Below are 21,757 nucleotides of genomic sequence, written 5' to 3'. Positions count from 1 at the left end.
ACCCTAATGGCTTGGTGGAATTTTATAAGAAAGATATTTCTAATTGATCCTAACATGTTTTACATGTGTTGGATATGCATGCCTGAAACATGTGGATGATGCAAATGACCTAATCATCCAAAAATATCAAGGAATACAAAAAATTAAATTCTCAAGTTAATGTGCGGTGGGATATTTACCAGAGCCAAACAACCCAATTTTTACATATTTTACAAAAGGCGGTCCTATCAATCATAGATCATCGAAAATATTTTGATCGATTAATGATGTGTAACAACTATAACTTTATTAGGAATGACTTATGGTTTGGGAGTCAGCACTCCGCTGAAAATGCCTCGATCCCCTCTTCCCATTATTGCCAAACCTAATACATACAAAACAAAAAGAGTTTACGATCGCTAAAAATCACTTATACTTTTTGGAAATATCTTCCTCAGCATTCGTTCATTTCCTTTTTCGATGTTCAATATTTTTTCAAATCCCAACTTGAGCTTTTACTCTCCTATTTTTCACGTAAACAAAAAGATAATGCAAATAAATCACAAAAAAAATGAAAATTTAGAGTTTATGTATGCAAAACAATTGAAAACAATAATAAATGTAAGTGAAGAAAATTATTTCACACACTAAAAATGAACACCATAGTTTTGTTCGCAATGTTTGGTAATTTCCACTAGTATAACCCCTAATGGCTTGGAGGAATTTTATAAGAAAGAGATTTCTAATTAATCCTAACATGTTTTAAATGTAGATATGCATGCCTGAAACATGTTGAAGATGCAAATGACCTAATGATCCAAAAATTTCAAGGAGTAGAAAAAATTAAATTCTCAAGTCAACGTGTGGTGGGATATTTACCAGAGCCAAACAACCCACTTTTTGCCTATTTTACAAAAAGCGGACCTAACAATTATAGATGATCAAAAATGTTTTAATCGATTAATGATGTGTAACAGCTATTATTTTTTTCTAGAACTGACTTATGGTTTGGGAGTCAAGACTCAATTAAAATGCCTCACACCCCCTCTTTCGATGATTGCAAAACCTAATATAAAAAAAAAGAGTTTAAAATCCTTAAAATTCAAAGATACATTTTAGAATTATCTCTCAGCATTTGTACATTTCCATTTTGGATGTTCAATTTTTTTTCAAATCCAAACGTGAGTTTGCCCTTTCCCATTTATCTCGTAAACAAAAAGATACGGCAAATAGAGCACAAAAAAATGAAAATTTTAAAGTTTAGGTATGAAAAATATTGAAAACTATAGTAAATGTAAGTGAAAAAAATTATTTCACACACTTAAAATGAACACCAAAGTTTTGTTATCCATGTTTGGGAAATTCCACTAGTACAACCCCTAATAAGTTGGTGGAACTTTATAAGAAAAAGATTTCTAATTGATCATAACACGTTTTAAATAAGGTGGTTATGCATGCCTGAAACATGTTGAAGATGCAAATGACCTATTGATCCAAAAATTTCAAGAAGAAGAAAAAACTAAATTCTCAAGTTAACATGCGGTGGGATATTTACTGGAGCCAAATATTTTACAAAAATCGGACCTAACAATCATAGATCATCGTAAATGTTTTGATCGATTAATGATGTGGAAAGGCTATAGTTTTTATGAGAAATGACTTATGTTTTGGGTGTCAACACTTAGTTAAAAATGCCTCGCCCCCCCCCCCCCCCCCCCCTCATCCAATGATTTCAAAACTTAATATATAAAAAACAAAAAGAGTTTAAAATATTTAAAAATCAAAGATACATTTAGGAATTATCTCTCTCAGCAATTGTCCATTTCCATTTTGGATGTTAATTTTTTTTTCAAATCCAAACTTGAGTTTTGACTTTCCCATTTTTGTTGTAAACAAAATGATAAGGCAAATAGATCACAACAAAATGAAAATTTTAGAGTTTATGTATGCAAAAAATATAAAACTATAATAAATGTAAGTGAAGAAAACTATTTCATGCACTAAAAATGAACACCAAATTTTTGTTATCCATGTTTGGGAAATTCTACTCGTACAACCCCTAATGGTTTGCTGGAATTTTATAAGAAAGAGATTTCTAATTGATCCTAACATGTTTTAAATGTAGATATGCATGCCTGAAACATGTTGAAGATGCAAATGACCTAATGATCCAAAAATTTCAAGGAGTAGAAAAAATTAAATTCTCAACTCAACGTGCGGTGGGATATTTACCAGAGCCAAACAACCCACTTTTTGCCTATTTTACAAAAAGCGGACCTAACAATTATAGATGATCAAAAATGTTTTAATCGATTAATGATGTGTAACGGCTATTATTTTTTTCTAGAACTGACTTATGGTTTGGGAGTCAACACTCAATTAAAATGCCTCACACCCCCTCTTTCGATGATTGCAAAACCTAATATAAAAAAAAGAGTTTAAAATCCTTAAAATTCAAAGATACATTTTAGAATTATCTCTCAGCATTTGTACATTTCCATTTTGGATGTTCAATTTTTTTTCAAATCCAAACGTGAGTTTGCCCTTTCCCATTTATCTCGTAAACAAAAAGATACGGCAAATAGAGCACAAAAAAATGAAAATTTTAAAGTTTAGGTATGAAAAATATTGAAAACTATAGTAAATGTAAGTGAAAAAAATTATTTCACACACTTAAAATGAACACCAAAGTTTTGTTATCCATGTTTGGGAAATTCCACTAGTACAACCCCTAATAAGTTGGTGGAACTTTATAAGAAAAAGATTTCTAATTGATCATAACACGTTTTAAATAAGGTGGTTATGCATGCCTGAAACATGTTGAAGATGCAAATGACCTATTGATCCAAAAATTTCAAGAAGAAGAAAAAACTAAATTCTCAAGTTAACATGCGGTGGGATATTTACTGGAGCCAAATATTTTACAAAAATCGGACCTAACAATCATAGATCATCGTAAATGTTTTGATCGATTAATGATGTGGAAAGGCTATAGTTTTTATGAGAAATGACTTATGTTTTGGGAGTCAACACTTAGTTAAAAATGCCTCGCCCCCCCCCCCCCCCCCCCCCCCTCATCCGATGATTTCAAAACTTAATATATAAAAAACAAAAAGAGTTTAAAATATTTAAAAATCAAAGATACATTTAGGAATTATCTCTCTCAGCAATTGTCCATTTCCATTTTGGATGTTAATTTTTTTTTCAAATCCAAAATTGAGTTTTCACTTTCCCATTTTTGTTGTAAACAAAATGATAAGGCAAATAGATCACAACAAAATGAAAATTTTAGAGTTTATGTATGCAAAAAATATAAAACTATAATAAATGTAAGTGAAGAAAACTATTTCACGCACTAAAAATGAACACCAAAGTTTTGTTATCCATGTTTGGGAAATTCTACTCGTACAACCCCTAATGGTTTGCTGGAATTTTATAGGAAAGAGATTTCTAATTGATCATAACATGTTTTAAATGTGGTGGATATGCATGCCTGAAAAATGTTGAAGATGCAAATGACCTAATGGTCTAAAAAATTCAAGGAGAAGAAAAAATTAAATTCTCAAGTTAACATGCGGTGGGATATTTACTGGACCCAAACAACCCACTTTTTGCCTATTTTACAAAAAGCAGACCTAACAATTATAGATCATCGTAAATGCTTTGATCGATTAATGATGTGGAACGGCTATAATTTTTGTGAGAAATGATTTTTGGTTTGGGAGTCAACACTTAGTTAAAAATGCCTCGACCCCCCACTTCCAATAATTGCAAAACCTAATATATAAAAAACAAAAAGAGTTTAAAATCCTTTAAAATCACATATACTTTTTGGAATTATCTCTCTCAGCTTTTTTGCATTTCCATTATATTTGTTCAATTTTTTTCAAATCCAAACTTGAGTTTTCACTCTCCCATTTTTCTCGTAAATAAAAAGATAAGGCAAATAGATCACTGTAAAATGAAAATTTTAGAGTTTATGTATGAAAATAATTGAATAATATAATAAATTTATGTAAATAAAATTATTTTATGCACTAAAAATCAACACCGAAGTTTTGTTGTCCATGTTTGGGAAATTCCACTAATACAAGCCCTAATGGCTTGGTGGAATTTTAAGAAAGAGATTTTCAATAGATCCTAACATGTTTTAAATGTTGTTGATATGCATGCCTGAAATATGTTGAAGATTCAAATGACCTAATAATCCAAAATTTTCAAGGAGGAGAAAAAATTAAATTCTCAAGTTAACGTGCAGTGGGATATTTACCAGAGCCAAACAACTTTTTGCCTATTTTAATGAAAGCAGACCTGACAATCATAGATCATCGTAAATATTTTGAACGATTAATGATGTGTAACAACTATAGTTTTTGTTCGAAATGACTTAAGGTTTGGGAGTCAACGCTCAGATAAAAACGACTCCCCCCCCCCCCCTCTCTTCCGATGATTGCAAAACCTAATATATAAAAAACTAAAAGAGTTTACAATCCTAAAAAATCGCAGATACTTTTTGGAATTATGTCTCTCAGCTTTTTTGCATTTCCAATTTGGATGTTCAATTTTTTTTCAAATCCAAACTTGAGTATTCTCTCTCCCATTTTTTTTGTAAACAAAAAGATAAGGCAAATAGATCACAACAAAATGAAACTTTTAGAGTTTATGAATCCAAAAATTTGAAAACTATTATTTTACGGACTAAAAATGAACACCAATGTTTTGTTATCCATGTTTGGGAAATTCCACTAGTACAACCTCTAATGGCTTGGTGGAATTTTATAAGAAAGAGATTTCTTGTTTATCCTATCACGTTTTAAATGTGGTTCATATGCATGCCTGAAACATGTTGAAGATGCAAATGACCTAATGATCCAAAAACTTCAAGGAGAAGAAAAAATTAAATTCTCAAGTTAACTTGTGGTGGGATATTTACTAGAGCTAAACAACCCACTTTTTGCCTATTTTTAAAAAAACGGACCTAGCAATCATAGATCATCATAAATATTTTGATTGATTAATGATGTGTAATGGCTATAATTTTTGTTAGAATTGACTTATGGTTTGGGAGTCAACACTGAGTTAAAAATGCCTCGCCCCCACTCTTCCGATGATTTCAAAACCTAATATGAAAAAAATAAAAGAGTTTACAATTCTTAAAAATCATTGATGCATTTTGGAATTATCTCCCTCAGAATTTTTCATTTCCATTTTTAATGTTCAATTATTTTTCAAATCCAAACTTGAGTTTCCACGCTCCCATTTTTGTCCTAAACAAAAAGATAAGGAAAATAGAACACAACAAAATTAAAATTTTAGAGTTTATGTAAGCAAAAATTGAGAACTAAAATAAATATAAGTGAAGAAAACTATTTCACGTACTCAAAATGAACACCAAATTTTTGTTATCCATGTTTGGGAAATTGCACTAGTACAACCCCTAATGGCTTGGTGGAATTTTATAAGATAGAGATTTCTAATTGATCCTAACATGTATTAAATGTGGTGGATATGCATGCCTTAAACACGTTGAAGATACAAATGACCTAATGATCCAAAAATTTCAAGGAATATAGAAAATTAAATTCTCAAGTTAACGTGTGGTGGGATATTAACTAGAGCCAAACAACCAACGTTTTGCCTATTTTAAAAAAAGTGGACCTAAAAATCATAGATCATCGTAAATGTTTTGATCAATTAATGATCTGTAATGGTTAAAATTTTTGTTAGAAATGACTTATGGTTTCGGAATCAACACTCAGTTGCAAATGCCTCGCCCCTTCTTCCGATGATTGCAAAACCTAATATATAAAAAACATAAAGAGTTTACAATCCTTAAAATTCAAAAATACTTTTTGGAATTATCTCTCTCAGCATTTGTGCATTTCTATTATGGATGTTCAATTTTTTTTCATATCCAAACCTGAGTTTTCAGTCTCCCATTTTTCTTGTTAACAAAAAGATAAGGCCAATACATCGCAAAAAAATGAAAATTTTAGAGTTTATGTATGCAAAAAATTAAAAAATATAATAAATGTACATGAAGAAAATTATTTCAAGCACTAAAAATGAATAGAAATTTTTTTATCCACGATTAAGAAAATCCACTAGCACAAGCCCTAATGGCTTGGTGGAATTTTATAAGAAAGGGATTTCTAATTGATCCAAATATGTTTGAAATGTGGTGGATATGCATGATTGAAACATGTTGAAGATGCAAATGACCTAAAATCCAAAACTTTCAAATATTATAAAAAAATTAAATTCTCAAGTTAACGTGTGGTGGGATATTTACCAGAACCAAACAACCAATTTTTTGCCTATTTTACAAAAAGCGGACGTAACAATCATAGATCATTTTAAATGTTTTCATCAATTAATGATGTGTAACGGCTATAATTTTTGTTAGAAATGACTTATGGTTTCGGAATCAACACTCAGTTAAAAATGCCTCGCCCCCCTTCCAATGTTTGAAAAACCTAATATATAAAAAAACATAAAGAGTTTACAATCCTTAAAATTCATAGATATTTTTTCGAATTACCTCTCTCCGCCTTTGTGCATTTCTATCATGGAGATTCATTTTTTTTCAAATCCAAACTTGAGTTTTCACTCTCCAATTTTTCTTGTTAACAAAAAGATAAGGCAAATAGTTCACAACAAAATAAAAAATTTAGATTTTATGTATGCTAAAAAATGAAAACTATAATAAATTTACTTGAAGAAAATTATTTCACGCACTAAAAATGAACAACAAAGTTTTGTTGTTTAGGAAATTCCACTAGTACAAGCCCTAATGGCTTGGTGAAATTTTATAAGAAAGGGATTTCTAATTGATCCTAACATGTTTTAAATGTGGTGGATATGCATGCCTGAGACATGTTGAAGATGCAAATGACCTAATGATCCAAAAATTTAAAGTAGTAGAAAAAATTATATTCTCAAGTTAACGTGTGGTGAGATATTTATCAGAGCCAAACAACCCACTTTTTGCCTATTTTACTAAAAGTGGACCTAACAGTCATAGAACATCGTAAATGTTTTGATCGATTAATGATGTGTAATAGCTATAATTTTTGTCAGAAATGACTTATGGTTTGGGAGCCAACACTCAGTTAAAAATGCCTCACCCCCCTCTTCCGTTGTATAAAAAACTAAAAGAGTTTACAATCCTTAAAAATCATAGATACTTTTTGGAATTATCTCTCTCTGCATTTGTGCATTTCCATATTGGATGTTCAATTTTTTTTTCAAATCCAAACAAGAGTTTTATGTCTTCCATTATTCACGTGAACAAATAGATAAAGCAAAAAGATCACAACAAAATGAAAATTTAAGAGTTTATGTATGCAAAAAATTTAAAACTATAATAAATATAGGCGAAGAAAATTATTTCATGCACTAAAAATGAACACCAATGTTTTGTTATCCATGTTTTGGAAATTCCACTAGTACAACCCCTAATAGCTTGGAGGAATTTTAAGAGAGAGATTTCTAATTGGTCCTAACATATTTTAAATGTGGTGCATATGCATGTCTGAAACATGTTGAAGATGTGAATGACCTAATGATCCTAAAATTTCAAGGTGTAGAAAAAATTAAATTCTCAAGTTAACGTGCAGTGGGATATTTACCAGAGCCAAACAACTTATTTTTTGCCTATTTTAATGAAATCAGACCTAACAATCATAGAACATCGTAAATGTTTTGATCGATTAATGATGTGTAACAGCTATAGTTTTTGTTCAAAATGACTTATGGTTTGGGGGTCAACTCTCAGTTTAAAATGCCTCGCCCCCCTCTTCCGATGATAGCAAAACCTAATATATAAAAAATTAAAACAGTTTACAATCCTTAAAAATCACAGATACTTTTTGGAATTATGTCTCTCAGCTTTTGTGCATTTCCAATTTGGATGTTCAATTTTTTTTCAAATCCAAACTTGAGTATTCTCTCTCCCATTTTTTTTGTAAACAAAAAGACAAGGCAAATAGATCACAACGAAATGAAAATTTTAGAGTTTATGTCTGCAAAAAATTTAAAACTATAATAAATGTACATGAAGAAAATTATTTCACGGACTAAAAATGAACACCAAAGTTTTGTTATCCATGTTTGGGAAATTCCACTAGTACAACCCCTAATGGCTTGGTGGAATTTTATAAGAAAGAGATTTCTTGTTGATCCTAACACGTTTTAAATGTGGTTGATATGCATGCCTGAAACATATTGAAGATGCAAATGGCCTAATGATCCAAACATTTCATGGAGAAGAAAAAATTAAATTATCAAGTTAATGTGTGGTGGGATATTTACCCGAGTAAAACAACCCACTTTTTGTCTCTTTTAAAAAAAGCGGACCTAGCAATCATGGATCATCATAAATGTTTGGATCGATTAATGATGTGTAACGACTATAATTTTTTTTAGAAATGACTTCTGGTTTGGGAGTAAACACTCAATTAAAAATGCCTCGCCCCCACTCTTCCGATGATTTCAAAACCTAATATAAAAAAACTAAAATAGTTTAAAATTCTTAAAAATCACAGATACATTCGTGAATTATCACTCTCAGCATTTGTGCATTTCAATTTTGGATGTTCAATTATTTTTCAAATCCAAACATGAGGTTGCACTCTCCCATTTTTCACGTAAACAAAAAGATAAGGCAAATAGATCACAACAAAATGAAAATTTAAGAGTTAATGTAAGCAAAAAATTAAAAAATATAATAAATGTAAGTGAAGAAAACTATTTCACGCACTAAAAATGAACACCAAAGTTTTGTTATCCATGTTTGGGAACTATTACAACCCCTAATGGCTTGGTGGAATTTTATAAGATAGAGATTTTTAATTGATCCTAACATGTTTTAAATGTGGTGGATATGCATGCCTAAAACATGTTGAAGATGCAAATGACCTAATGATCCAAAAATTTCAAGGATTATCAAACATTAAATTCTCAAGTTAACGTGTGGTGGGATATTTACTAGAGAAAAACAACCAACTTTTTGCCTATTTTACAAAAAGCGGAACTAAAAATCATAGATCATCGAAAATGTTTCGAATGTGGTGGATGATGTGTAATAGTTATAATTTTTGTTAGAAATGACTTATGGTTTCGGAATCAACACTCAGTTAAAACTGCCACCCCCCCCCCCCCCCCCCCCCCCCCCCCTCTTTCGATGATTGTACGGAGTAGAAAAAATTAAATTCACAAGTTAATGCTTGATGAGATATTTACCAGAACCAAGCAATGCACTTTTAGCCTATTTTACAAAAAAGCGGACTTAACAATCATATATCACCATAAATGATTTGTTCGATTAAGGATGTGTAATGACTATAATTTTTGTTAGAAATGACTTACGGTTTGGGAGTCAACACTCTATTAAAAATGCCTCGCCCCTCACCCCCCCCCCCCCCCCCCCCCCCCCCCCCCCCCCCCCCCCCCTCCCCTTCTTTCGATGATTGCAAAACCTAATATACAAAAAACTAAAAGAGTTTACAATCTTTAAAAATAACAGATACTTTTTGGAATTATCTCTCTCAGCATTTGTGTATTTCTCTTTTGGATGTTCAATTTTTTTTCTATCCAAACTTGAGTTTTCACTCTCCAATTTTTCTCGTAGACAAAAAGATAAAGCAAATAGATCACAAAAAAATGAAAATTTTAGAGTTTATGTATGAAAAAAATATAAAACTATAATAAATGTAAGTGAAGAAAATAATTTCACGCACTAAAAATGAACACCAAAATTTTGTTATCCATGTTTGTGAAATTCCACTAGTACAACCCCTAATGGCTTCATGGAATTTTATAAGAAAGTGATTTCGAATTGATCCTAACATATTTTAAATGTGGTGGATATCCATGCCTCAAACATTTTGAAGATGGATATGACCTAATTATCCAAAAATTTCAAGGAGTAGAAAAAATTAAATTCTCATGTTAACTTGCGGTGGGATATTTACCAGAGCCAAACAACCCACTTTTTGCCTATTTTACAAAAAGTGGACCTGACAATCATAGATCATCGTAAATGTTTTGGTCAATTAATGACGTGTAACGGCTATAATTTATATTAGAAATGACTTAAGGTTTGGGAATCAACACTCAGTTAAAAATGCTTCACCCCTCCTCTTTCAATGATTGCAAAACCTAACAAATAAAAAACTAAAAGAGTTTACATTCCTTAAAATTCATAGATACTTTTTGGAATTATCTCTCTCAGCATTTGTGCATTTCCATTATGGATGTTCAATTGTTTTTCAAATCCAAACTTGAATTTTTACTCTCCCATTTTTCATGAAAACAAAAATATAACGCAAATAGATCACAACAAAATGAAACTTTTAGAGTTTATGTATGGAAAAAATTGAAAACTATAATAAATGTAAGTTAAGAAAATTATTTCACGCACTAAAAATGAACACCAAAGTTTTGTTATCCATGTTTGGGAAATTCCACCAGTACAACCCTTATTGGTTGGTGGAATTTTATAAGAAAGATATGTCTAATTGATCCTAACATGTTTTAAATGTGGTGGATATGCATGCATCAAACATGTTTAAGATGCAAATGACCTAATAATCCAAAAATTTGAAGGAGCATAAAAAATTAAATTCTCAAGTTAACGTGTGGTGGGATATTTACCAGAGCCAAACAACCCACTTTTTGCCTATTTTACAAAATACAGACCTAACAATCATAGATCATCATAAATGTTTTGATCGATTAATGACGTGTAACGGCTATAATTTTTGTTAGAAATGACTTATGGTTTGGGAGTCAACACTCAGTTAAAAATGCCTCGCCCCCTCTCTTTCGTTGATTGAAAAATCTAATATATACAAAATTAAAAGAGTTTACAATCCTTAAAAATCACATAAACGTTTTGGTATTATCTCTCTCAGTATTTTTCCATTTCCCTTGTGGATGTTCAATTTTTTTTCTAATCTAAACTTGAGTTCTCACTCTCCCATTTTTCTCGTAAACAAAAAAATAAGGCAAATAGATCACAACAAAATGAAAATTTTACAGTATATATATGAAAAAATTGAAAACTATAATAAATGTAAGCGACGAAAATTATTTCACGCACTAAAAATGAACACCAAAGTTTTTTTATCCCTGTTTGGGAAATTCCACTAGTACAACCCCTAATGGCTTGGTGGTATTTTATAAGAAAGAGATTTCTAATTGATCCAAACATGTTTTAAATGTGGTGGATATGCATGCATCAAACATGTTGAAGATGCAAATGGCCTAATGATCCCAAAATTTGGAGTAGAAAAAATTTAAATTCTCAAGTTAAGGTGCGGTAGGATATTGACCAGAGCCAAACAACCCACTTTTGGCCTATTTTACAAAAAGCGGACCTAACAATCATAGATCATCGTAAATGTTTTGATCGATTAATGAAGTGTAACCGCTATACTTTTTATGAGAAATAACTTAAGGTTTGGGAGTCAACATCGAGTTAAACAAGGCCCCCCCCCCCCCCCCCCCCCCCCCCCCCCCCCCCCCCCCCCTAATATATTAAAAATTAAAAGTATTTACAATCCTTAAAAATCACAGCTACTTTTTGGAATTATCTCTCTCAGCATTTGTGCATTTCTATTTTGGATATTAATTTTTTTTTCAAATCCAAACTGGAGTTTTATCTTTCCGGTTTTTTTCGTAAACGAAAAGATAAGTCAAATAGATCATAACAAAATGAAAATTTTAGAGTTAATGTATGCAAACAATTGAAAACTATAATAAATGTAAGTTGAGAAAATTATCTCACGCACTAAAAATGAACACCAAAGTTTTGTTAACCCTGTAAGGGAAATTCCACTAGTACAACCCCTAATAGCTTGGTGCAATTTTATAAGAAAGAGATTTTTAATTGAATCCTAACATGTTTTAAATGTGGTGGATATGCATGCCTGAAACATGTTGAAGATGCAAATGACCAAATGATCCAAAAATTTCAAGGAGTAGAAAAAATTAAATGGCCAAGTTAACCTGTGGTGGGAGATTTACCTGTGCCAAACAACCCACTTTTTGCCTATTTTTCAAAAAGCGGACCTAACAATCATTCATCATCATAAATTTTTTGATCAATTAATGATGTGTAACGGCTATAATTTTTGTTAGAAATGACTGATGGTTTGAGAGTCAATAGTTAGCTAAAAATGCCTCGCCCCCCATCTTCCGAGGATTGCAAAACCTAATATATATATAAAAAAAGAGCTTACAATCCTTAAAAATCACATATACTTTTTGGAATTATTTCCCTCAGCATTTGTACATTTCCATTTTCGATGTTGAATTTTTTTTCAAATCTAAACTTGAGTTTTCTCTCTCCCATTTTTCTCGTAAACTAAACAATAAGATAAATAGATCATAATAAAATGAAAATTTTAGAGTTTATGTATGCAAAAAATTGAAAGCTATAATAAATGTAAGTGAAGAAAACTATTTCTCACACTAAAAATGAACGCCAAAGTTTTGTTATCCATGTTTTGGAAATTCCACTAGTACAACTCCTAATGGCTTGGTGGAATTTTATAAGAAAGAGATTTCTAATTGATCTTAACTTGTTTTAAATGTGGTGGATATGCATGCCTGAAACATGTTGAAGATGCAAATGCCCTAATGATCCAAAAAATTCAAGGAGTAGAAAAAATTAAATTATCAAGTTAACGTGCGGTGCGATATTTGCCAGAGCCAAACTACACACTTTTTGCCTATTTTACAAAAAGTGGACCTAACAATCATAGATCATCGTAAATGTTTGATCGATTAATAAAGTGTAACGGCTATGATTTTTTTTAGAAATGACTTAGGGTTTGGGAGTCAACACAGAGTTAAAAATGCCTTGCCCCCCTCTTCCGATGATTGCAAAACCTAATATATAAAAAATAAAAGAGTTTACAATCTTTTAAAAACACATATTGTTTTTTGAATTATCTCTCTCATCATTTGTGCATTTCCATTTTGGATGTTCAATCTTTTTTCAAATCCAAACTTGAGTTTGTACACTCCCATTTTCTCGTAAATAAAAAGAAAAGGAAAATAGATCACATAAAAATGAAAATTTTAGAGTTTATGTATAATAAAAATTGAAAACTATAATAAATGTAAGTGAAGAAAATTATTTCACGCACTAAAAACGAACACCAAAGTTTTTTTTTGCATGTTTGGCAAATTCCACTAGTACAACCCCTAATAGATTGGTGCAATTTTAGAAGAAAGAGATTTATAATTGAATCCTAACATATTTTAAATGTGGTGGATATGCATGCCTGAAACAATTTGAAGATGCAAAGGACCTAATGATCCAAAAATTTCAAGGTCAAGAAAAAATTAAATTTTCAAGTTAACATGCGATGGGATATTTACCTGAGCCAAACAGCCCACAAAATTTGCCTATTTTACAAAAAGCGGACCCAAAAATTATTATGATCATAAATGTTTTGATCAATTAATGATGTGTAATGGCTATAATTTTTGTTAGAAATGACTTATGGTTTGGGAGTCAACACTCAGTTAAAATTGCCTCGCCCCCCCTCCCCCCCTCTTCCGATGATTGTAAAACTTTATATATTAAAAAATAAATGAGTTTACAATCCTTAAAAATCACAGATAATTTTTTGAATTATCTCTCTCATCATTTGTGCACTTCCTTTTTGGATGTTCGATTTTTTTTTAAATCCAAAATTGAGTTTTCGCTTTCCCATTTTTCTTGTAAACAAAAAGATAAAGCGAAAAGATCACAACAAAATGAAAATTTTAGAGTTAATGAATGCAAAAAATTGAAAACTATAATAAATGTAAGTGAAGAAAATTATTTCACGCACTAAAAATTAACACCAAAGTTTTGTTAACCTTGTTAGGGAAATTCCACTAGTACAACACTTAATAGCTTGGTGCAATTTTATAAGAAAGAGATTTAAAATTGAATTCTAACATGTTTTAAATGTGGTGGATATGCATGCCTGAAACATGTTGAAGATGCAAATGACCTAATGATCCAAAAATTTCGAATAGAAAAAATTAAATTATCAAGTTAACGTGTGATGGGATATTTACCTGAGCCAAACAACCTACTTTTTGTCTATTTTACAAAAAGCAGACTCAATAATCATAGATCATCGTAAACGTTTTGATCCATAAATGATGTGTAACGACTATAATTTTTTTTTAGAAATGACTTATGGTTTTAGGAGTCAACACTCAGATAAAAAAGCCTCGCCCCCCTTCTCTTCCGATGATTGTAAAACCTAATATATAAAAAACTAAAAGAATTTAAAATCCTTAAAAATCACAGATACTTTTTAAAATTATCTCGCTCAGCATTTGTGCATTTCTCTATTAGATGTTCAATTTTTTTTTCAAATCCAAACTTGAGTTTTCACTCTCCCATTTTTCTCGTAAACAAAAAGAGAAGACAAATAGATCACAACAAAAAGAAAATTTTAGAGTTTATGTATGCAAAAAATTGAAAACAGTAATAATAAAAGTAAATTAAGAAAATTATTTCACGCACTTAAAATGAACTCCAAAGTTTAGGTATCTATGTTTGCGAAATTCCACTAGAACAACCCCTAATGGCTAGGTCCAATTTTAGAAGAAAGAGATTTCAAATTGATCCTAACATGTTTTAAATGTGGTGGAAATGCCTGTTGCAAACATGTTGAAGATGCAAATGACCTAATGATCCAAAAATTTCAAGGAGTAGAAAAAGTTAAATTCTTAAATTAACGTGTGGTTGGATATTTACCAGAGCCAAACAACCCACTTTTTCCTATTCTGCAAAATCAGAGATACATTTTGGAATTATCTCACTCAGTATTTGTACGTTTCCATTTTGGATGTTCAATTTTTTTTCAAATCCAAACTTGTCCCACTTTTCTCGTAAAAACAAACGTTCACAAAAAAAATAAAAATTTTAGAGTTCGTGCATGCAAAAAAATTTGAAAACTATAATAAATATAAGTGAAGAAAATTATTTCACTCACTAAAAAATAACTCCAAAGTTTTGTTATCCATGTTTGGGAAATTCCACTAGTACAACTCCTAATAGCTTGGTGGCATTTTATAAGAAAGAGATTTCTAATTGATCCTAACATGTTTTAAATGTGGTGGGTATGTGTGCCAGAAACTTGTTAAAAATGCAAATGACCTAATAATCCAAAAATTTCAAGGAGTAGAAAAAGTTAAATACTTAAATTAACGTGTGGTTGGATATTTGCCAGAGCCAAACAAACAACTTTTTGCCGATCCTTCAAAATCAGAGATATTTTTTGGAATTATCTCTTTTAGCATTTGTGAATTTCCATTTTGGATGTTCAATTTCTTTTTCAAATCAAAACTTGTCCCACCTTTCTCGTAAAAAAAACGATCACAACAAAATAAAAATTTTAGAGTTCATGTATGCAAAAAAATTGAAAACTATAATAAATGTAAGTGAAGAAAATTATTTCATGCACTAAAAATGAACTCCAAAGTTTGGTTATCCATGTTTGGGAAATTCCACTAGTACAACCCCAAATAGCTTGGTAGAATTTTATAAGAAAGAGATTTCTAATCGATCCTAACATGTTTTAAAAGTGGTGCGTATGCAGGCCAGAAACATGTTGAAGATGCAAACCACCTAATGATCCAAAAATTTCCAGGAGGGGAAATGGGAGGTTGGATACTTACCAGAACTAAACAACCCACTTTTTGCCTATCCTTCAAAATTAGATATACTTTTTCTGAATTATCTCTCTCAGCATTTGTGCATTTCCATTTTGGATGTTCAATTTTGTTTAAAATCCAAACTTGTCCCCCTTTTCTCGTAAACAAAACGTTCACAACAAAATAAAAATTTTAGAATACATGTATGCATAAATATTTGAAAACTAAAATAAATATGAGTGAAGAAAATTATTTCACTCACTTAAATTGACTTCCAAAGTTTTGTTATCCATGTTTGATAAATTCCACTAGTACAAACCCCTAATAGCTTGGTGGAATTTTATAAGAAAGAGATTTCTAATAGATCCTAACATGTTTTAAATGTGGTGGGTTTGCATGCCAGTAACATGTTGAAGATGCAAATGACCTAATGATCCAAAAATTTCGAGTAGAAAAAATTAAATTCACAAGTTAACGTGTGGTTGGATTTTTGCCAGAGCCAAACAACCCACTTTTTGCCTATGCTTCAAAATCAGAGATACTTTTTGGAATTCTCTCGCTCAAATTTTGTCAACTTCCATTTTGGATGTTCAATTTTTTTTAAAATCCAAACTTCTCCCACTTTTCTTGTAAACAAAATGATCACAAAAAAATGAAAATTTTAGCGTTCATGTATGCAAAAAAAATTGAAAACTACAATAATTGTTGGTGAAGAAAATTATTTCACTCACTAAAAAATAACTCCAAAGTTTTGTTATCCATTTTTGGGAAATTCCACTAGTACAACCCCTAATATCTTGGTGGAATTTTATAAGAAAGAGATTTATAATTTGATTCTAACATGTTTTAAATGTGGTGGGTACGCATGCCTGAAACATGTTGAAGATGCAAATGACCTAATTATCTAAAAATTTCAAGGAGTAGAAAAAATTAAATTCTCAAATTAACGTGTGGTTGGATATTTACCAGAGCCAAACAACCCACTTTTTAGCTATCGTTCTAAATCAGAGATACTTTTTCGAATTATATCTCTGAGAATTTGTACAGTTCCATTTTGGATGTTCAATTTTTTTTTTCAAATCCAAACTTGTCGCACTTTTCTCGTAACCAAAACGATCACAACAAAATGAAAATTTTAGAGATCATGTATGCCAAAAAATTTGAAAAATATAATAAATCTAAGTGAAAAAAATGATTTCACGCGCTAAAAATGAACTCCAAAGTTTTGTTATCCATATTTGAGAAATTCCACTAGTACAACCCATAATAACTTGGTGGAATTTTATAAGAAAGAGATTTCTAATAGATTCTAACATGTTTTAAATGTGCTGGATGTGCATGCTAGAAGCATGTTGAAGATGCAAATGACCTAATAATCCAATAATTTCAAGGAGTTGAAAAAATTAAATTCTCAAGTTAACGTGTGGTTGGATATTTACCAGAGCTAAACAACCCACTTTTTGCCTATCCTTCCAAATCAGATATACTTTTTCTAAAGTATCTCTCTCAGCATTTGTGCATTTCCATTTTGGATGTTCAATTTTTTTTAAATCCAACTTGTGCCACTTTTCTCATAAACAAAACGTTCACAACAAAATGAAAATTTTAGAGTTCATGTACGCATAAAAATTTGAAAATTATAATAAATGTAACTGAAGACAATTATTTCACTCACTGAAAATGAACTCCAAAGTTTTGTTATCCATGTTTGGCAAATTCCACAAGTACAACTCCCAATAACTTAGTGGAATTTTATAAGAAAGAGATTTCTAATTGATCCTAACCTGTTTTAAATGTGGAGGTATGCATGCCAATAACATGTTGAAGATAAAAATGACCTAATGATCCAAAAATTTCAAGAAGTAAAAAACATTAAATTCTAAAGTTTACGTGTGGTTGGATATTTACGAGAGCCAAACAACCCTCTTTTTGCCTATCCTTCAAAATAGAGATACTTTTTGGAATTATCTCTCTAGGCATTTGCAAACTTCCATTTTGGATGTTCAATTCTTTTTCAAATCCAAACTTGTCCCACTTTTCTCGTAAACAAAACGATCACAACAAAATGAAAATTCTAGTGTTCAAGTATGCAAAAAAATTTGAAAACTAAAATAAATGTAAGTGAAAAAAATTATTAGACGCACTAAAATGAACTCCAAAGTTTTGTTATCCATGTTTGGGAAATTCCACAAGTACAACTCCGAATAACTTAGTGGAATTTTATAAGAAAGAGATTTCTAATTGATCCTAACCTGTTTTAAATGTGGTGGGTATGCATGCCAGAAACATGTTGAAGATGCAAATGACCTAATGATCCAAAAATTTCTAGGAGTAGAAAAAATTAAATTCTCAAGTTAAAGTGTGCTTGGATATTTACCTGAGCCAAACAACCCATTTTTTGCATATCCTTCAAAATAAGAGATAATTTTTGGAATTATCTCTCTCAGCATTTGTGAACTTCCATTTTGGCTGTTCATTTTTTTTTCAAATCCAAACTTGTCCGACTTTTCTCGTAAACAAAACGATCATAACAAAATGAAAATTTTAGAGTTCATGTATGCAAACAAATTTGAAAACTATAATAAATGTAATTGAAAAAAATTATTTTACGCACTAAAAATGAACTCCAAAGTTTTGTTATCCATGTTTGGGAAATTCCACTAGTATAACCCTTATAGCTTGGTGGAATTTTATAAGAAGGAGATTTCTAATAGATCCTAACATGTTTTCAATGTGGTGGGTATGCATGCCAGAAACATGTTGAAGATGCAAATGGCCTAATGATCCAAAAATTTCAAGGAGTAGAAAAAAATAAATTCTCAAGTTAACGTGTGGTTGAATATTTACAATGGCCAAACAACCCACTTTATGCCTATCCTTCAAAATCAGAGATACTTTTTGGAATTATCTCTCTTAGCATTTGTGCGTATCCATTTTTTATGTTCAATCTTTTTTTCAAATCCAAAGTTGTTCCACTATTCTTGTAAAGAAAACGATCACAACAAAATGAAAATTTTAGAGTTCATGTATGCCCAAAAAATTGAAAACTAAAATAAATGTAATTGAAGAAAATTATTTCACGAACTAAAAATGAACTCCAAAGTTTTGCTATCCCAATTTGGGAAATTCCACTAGTACAACCCCAAATTGCTCAGTGCAATTTTATAAGAGAGAGATTTGTAATTGATTCTAACATGTTTTAAAGGTGGTGGGTATGCATGTCAGAAACATGGTGAAGATGCAAATGATCTAATGATCCAAAAATTTCGAGTAGAAAAAATTAAATTCTCAAGTTAACGTGTGGTTGGATATTTACCAAAGCAGAACAACCCACTTTTTGCCTATTCTTCAAAATCAGAGATACATTTTGGAATTATCTCTCTTTACATTTCTACGTTTCCATTTTGGATGTTCAATTTGTTTTCAAATCCAAACTTGTCCCACTTTTCTCGTAAACAAAACGATCACAACAAAAGGAAAATTTTAGAGTTCATGCATGAAAAAAATTTTGAAAACTATAATAAATGTAAGTGAAGATAATTATTTCACTCACTAAAAAATAACTCCAAAGTTTTGTTATCCATGTTTTGGAAATTCCACTAGTAAAACTCCTAAAAACTTGGAGGAATTTTATAAGAAAGAGATTTCTAATTGATCCTAACAGGTTTTAAAGGTGGTGGGTATGCATGTCAGAAACATGTCAAAAATGCAAATGACCTAATGATCCAAAATTTTCATGGAGTAGAAAAAATTAAATTCTCAAGTTAACGCGTGGTTGGATATTTACCAGAGCCAAACAACAAACTTTTTGCCTATCATTCAAAATCAGAGATACTTTTTGGAATTATCTCTCTCAGCATTTTGAATTTCCATTTTGGATGTTCAATTTTTTTTCAAATCCAAACTTGTCCCACTTGTCTCGTAAAGAAAGCGATCACAACAAAATAAAAATTTTAGAGTTCATGTATCCAAAAAATTGAAAACTATAATAAATGTAAGTGAAGAAAATTATTTCACGCACTAAAAATGAACTCCAAAGTTTTGTTATCCATCTTTGGGAAATTCCACTAGTACAACCCCTAATAGCTTGGTGGAATTTTATAAGAAAGAGATTTCTAATTGATCCTAACATGTTTTAAAAGTGGTGGGTATGCATGCCAGAAACATGTTGAATATGCAAATCACCTAATGATCCAAAAATTTCAAGGTGTTGGGAAAATTAAATTCTGTAGTTAACATGTGGTTGGATATTTACCACAGCTAAACAACCCACTTTTTTCCTATCCTTCCAAATCAGATATACTTTTTTTGAATTATCTCTCTCAGCATTTGTGCATTTCCATTTTGCATGTTCAATTTTTTTAAAAATCTAACTTGTCCCACTTTTCTCATAAACAAAACATTCACAACAAAATGAAAATTTTAGAGTTCATGCATGCATAAAAATTTGAAAATTATAATAAATGTAAGTGAAGAAAATTATTTCACACACAAAAAATGAACTCAGAAGTTTTGTTATCCATTTTAGGCAAATTCCACTAGTACAACCCCTAATAGCTTGGTAGAATTTTATAAGAAAGAAATTTCTAATAGATCCTAACATGTTTTAAATGTGGTGGGTTTGTATGCCAGAAAGATGTTGAAGATGCAAATGACCTAATGATCCAAAAATTTCAAGGAGTAGAAAAAATTAAATTCTCAAGTTAACGTGTGGTTGGATATTTACTATGGCCAAACAACCCTCTTTTTGCCTATCCTTTAAAATCAGAGATACTTTTTGGAATTATTTCTGTCAGCATTTGTCCATTTCCATTTTGGATGTTCAATTTTTTTTCAAATCCAAACTGGCCCTATTTTGCTCGTAAACAAAACGATCACAACTAAATAAAAATTTTAGAGTTCGTCTATGCAAAAAAATTTTAAAACTAAATAAATGTAAGTGACGAAAATTAATTCACACACTAAAAATGAACTCCAAAGTTTTGCTATCCATGTTTGGGATATTCCACTAGTACAACCCCTAAGTGCTTGGATGAATTTTATAAGAAAGAGATTTCTAGTAGATCCTAACATGTTTTAAATGGGGTGGGTATGCATGCCAGAAACATATTGAAGATGAAAATGACCTAAAGATAAAAAAAATTCAAGGAGTAGAAAGAATTAAATTCTCAAGTTAACGTGTGGTTAGATATTTACCATCGCCAAACAACCTAATTTTTGTCTATCCTTCAAAATCAAAGATACTTTTTGGAATTATCTCTTTCAGCATTTGTGCGTTTCCATTTTGAATGTTCAATTGTTTTTCAAATCTAAACTTGTCCCTCTGTTCTCATGAAGAAAATGATCACAACAGAAAGAAAGTTTTAGATTTCATGTATGCAAAAAAATTTGAAAATTATAATAAATGTAAGTTAAAAAAATTATTTCATGCACTAAAAATGAACTCCAAAGTTTTGTTATCCATGTTTGGGAAATTCCACTAGTACAACCCCTAAAAGCTTGGTAGAATTTTATAAGAAAGAGATTTCTAATAGATCCTAACATGTTTTAAATGTGGTGAGAATGCATGCCAGAAACATGTTAAAGATGCAAAAGAACTAATGATCCAAAAATTTCAAGGTGTAGAAAAAATTAAATTCTCAAGTTAACGTGTGGTTGGATATTTGCCTTGGCTAAACAACCCACTTTTTGCCTAACCTTCAAAATCAGAGATACTTTTTTGGAATTATCTCTCTCAGCATTTGTGGGTTTCCATTTTGGATGTTCAATTTTTTTCAAATCCAAATTTGTCCCACTTTTCTCGTAAACAAAACGATCACAACAAAATGAAAATTTTAGAGTTCATCTATGCAAAAAAATTGAAAACTAAATAAATGTAAGTGACGAAAATTAATTCACGCACTAAAAATGAACTCCAATGTTTTGTTATCCACGTTTGGGAAATTCCACTAGTACAACCCCTAATAGCTTGGAGGAATTTTATAAGAAAGAGATTTCTAGTAGATTCTAATATGTTTTAAATATGGTGGGTATACATGCCAGAAACATGTTGAAGATGCAAATGACCTAATGATCCAAAAATTTCAAGGAGTAGAAAAAATTAAAT

This window comes from Aristolochia californica, unplaced genomic scaffold (assembly GCF_029961685.1).
Source record: "Aristolochia californica isolate CCGP_79_NKW_82.1479 unplaced genomic scaffold, dmAriCali1.0.hap1 SCAF_6, whole genome shotgun sequence".
In the NCBI taxonomy this organism is placed as follows: Eukaryota; Viridiplantae; Streptophyta; class Magnoliopsida; order Piperales; family Aristolochiaceae; genus Aristolochia; species Aristolochia californica.
Note: the sequence above shows the minus strand (reverse complement) of the source record.